The sequence below is a fragment of the Pteropus vampyrus genome, unplaced genomic scaffold (genome assembly GCF_000151845.1).
Source record: "Pteropus vampyrus isolate Shadow unplaced genomic scaffold, Pvam_2.0 Scaffold30, whole genome shotgun sequence".
Lineage (NCBI taxonomy): Eukaryota > Metazoa > Chordata > Mammalia > Chiroptera > Pteropodidae > Pteropus > Pteropus vampyrus.
In genome coordinates this window covers 3,592,464-3,595,933 of record NW_011888811.1, presented here as the reverse complement: position 1 = coordinate 3,595,933, position 3,470 = coordinate 3,592,464, and positions in this window count along the sequence as shown.

Here is a 3,470-nt window from a genome sequence, read left to right as displayed (position 1 = left end):
ATTAAGTAGCATAAGCAATAAAAAAATGTTTCCTCTATATAGGTTCACTGACCAGAAGTTGCTGGTCCCCGACCTTAATTTATAATCTGTCTTTGGATTCTCAAAGTCTGCGTAGGTGTCACAGAAATTTCTCATGAAAAATAGCCACATCCTCCAAATCAGTTAACAGGAAGACAAGGGGGCAATGAGGCTTTTGTGAAAGGAAGAGAGTGGTGGAAAAGGCAGAATAGCTCCAACTAAGCTCAGCTTGAATTGCCATAACCTTAGCAATACAGGAGAAGTTACTTAGTGACATGATCTACACAAGTTTGTTCAGCTGGTAGCATTTATCCATGCCCTTTGAGTAGCTGGTGAAGTACTGGGCTACGAAGTGAAGCTGTTAAAACGATGAATCAAACATAGGCTGTGATGTATGGAACCTTAGAGTCTTGAATAGGAAAGAAGAGAGAGAGAGAGAGAGAGAGAGAGAGAGAGTGTGCGCGTGCGTGCGTGCGTGCGTGCGTGTGTACAGTGACTCTTGAACAATGCGGGGATTAAGGGCCCTGACCACCCGTTAAGTAAAAAATCTATATATAACTTTTGACTCTCCCAAAACTTAACTACTAATAGCCTACTGTTGGGAAGGCTGACCGATTATAGAAGCAGTCAACACATATTTTCTATGTTTTGTGTATCATTATATTCTTACAATAAAGTAAGCTAGAGAAAAGAAAATGTTAAGAAAATCATAAGGAAGAGAAGATACATTTACAATATTTATTTTTAAAAATCTGCATATAATTGGACCCATGCTATTCTAACCCGTGTTGGTCAGGGGTCAACTATACATATATATATGCACATACAAATACACACATGTAGTTACACACATATGAAATTTAGTGTATTAAGGAAGGATACACTAAACAGGCCCATCTCAGGATACATTGTATCTAATACAGATTTCTACTTCAATTGAATTTTTTATCAGATCAGGTAATACTGTTTACTTTTCTCCCTCAGAACAATCCGAATTTGCTTGATTTGCTTGTTTATTCTCTGTCTCCTCATCGACCACCTACTCAATTTGGGAAAGCAAAAAACACAAGGGTAGGAGAAATGCTAATTTAGTCCACATTGTGCTTTGAATATTTGGCACATTAGTGGCTACTCAGTAAATTTTTTTTTTTGAAAGAATGAGTACTTCTTTTGGGGAGTTAGTCATTTTTAATGTATACTAGGAGATGGGCACAGAAAGTGGGGGAGAAAAGGAAAGAATAAGAGCAAAAAAGGAATAAAGAACAACATGAGCAGAGGCAAAGAGAAGGCTCTTGTGCTTCGAGTGAAGGAAAAGAAGGCAGTGATATAGCAAAATAAATTGTACAGGGAGATCTCTGCAAAAGTGCATTGACGTATTTTAATGATGGAATTTCTGGGCCTTACAGTATAAGTATCTTTAAATTTTCAGAATAATGTCCAGTTATTTTTCAAAGTGGTGGTATCCATTTTTATTCTCATCTGTTGTGTGTATATGAGTTTATGTTGACCCACAACCTGACCAGTACTTAATATTGTTGTATTTCTTGATTTTTATTTTATTTTATGTTTTGCCAATGCAGTAGACAAAATATTGGTAAATGTAAAGCCAAAATCTTATAATAATGACGTGACAGTTTAGGTAATTATATTTTGTGATCTCTGGACTTCCAAGCAAACTTCTTAAGCACGAAAGAAATAGAGATATTGTTTTCATCTTGATTTGCATATCTTTTATGACAGTGGGGGAATATATTTTTGACGTTTATTTTTTCTATTTGTTAAAATATCTGGTCATCATTTACCTTTTTAAAACATATTGGCTTGCTAGTGTTTTTCTTACTAATTTTCTATTTTATTTTTGTGAATAGTAAAAGTTTTTCAGTTATACTTTTGTAAATATATTCTACCATCTATAGCTTTATTTCATTTTCTTTAAGGGATGTTTTGAGGAATATAAGGTTTTGTTTCTGTAGCTGTTTTGCTGTGCTGTAGTTTTAACATGGTTGCTTTATATATTTTTTATGGTGTTTTGCAGTTTTTGTTTGAGAACTTCTTTTCTTCTCTGAGGTCATAAAGATATTCTTATACATTTTCTTTGCAAAACTTTACAGTTTTGACTTTTAACATTTAGAATTTTTATTTAGCTAGGGTTGATTTCTCTGTATAGTAAGAAGTCTAGATTATTTTTCCAGTATGAGTAAACAAACAATAGTTCCTATGCTACTTATTGAATTAATTCTCCTTTCCCCAGAGTTATATAATACCACCTGAAATAAAAAGCAATTTCAAAATATCAAGGAGTCAGTTTCTAAGAATTCTCCTTAGTTCCATTAGTCACATGATCACATTCTCTTAATTATTATAGATCTATAATTATCTTTATTTCTGGTAAGGCTATTCCAATCCCATCTTATTCTTTTTATTCAGAAGTGTTTTTTCAGGGTTTGAACCACTGCACTTCTGAATTAGATTTTCCTTATTCTGTATAAACTTATTGGTTGAAAACAGCACGCATTCATTAGCTCATAGTTCTATAGGTCAGACGTCCAGAACGGCCTGATGGTTCTCCGCTTAAGGCTAAAATCTAGGGATCAGCCATGCCGAGTTCTCAGCTGTAGACTCTGGGGGAAGATCTGCCTGCCACGCTCATGCTCATTGATACTAGAATTCTTTCCTTGTGGTTATATTAGTAAGACTCCAATTTCTTTGCCAGTTGTGGCCTGATGGTTGCTTTTAGCTCACAGTGGCTGCTCAGGTCCTTTCCAAGTTAACCTTTCCCAATTTCAAATCAGCAACAGTCAATGCACCTCAGGCTTTTAAATCTCTGTTTTCTTCTTCTGCTAAGGACACACACACACACACACACACACACACACACACACACACACCCACCCACCTACCCAAAAGGAAAAATAAAACTTTTTGCTTATAAGATGGTAGTGTACTTAGATTATAATCACCTTTTTGATTGACTTGAAGGCAACTGATTAATAACCTTAATTACATCTACAAAACACTTTTTCCATGTAACATAATCATAGGTGTGATATCATAATCCTAGTCCCAGGAATTAGAGCAGGAAAAAATGGAGAGATACCTTTAGAATTCTGACTACTCTACCTTACAGGAAGAGTTTAGAAACAGATTCTCAATTTCTTTAAAAAAATTCTTGTGATATTTTTAATTGAATTGTACAGAATCTATAAAACAATTATGGAATGTTGGCATCTCTGTAATATTGAGTCTTCTAATTCATGAACATGAATGTGTGTCTTGCCATTTTATTTTGTAGATATTTAATATTTTATATGTTAAATAAATATAGATATTTCTGTTTTTAAAAGCAGTGCAATTGATTCTTGTATATTCTTGGCTATTTTGCCAAGCTCTAAAAATAATAATTAATATTTTATTTTGGATTTTCTGTCAATGTGTTTGTATTGTTTATGGGA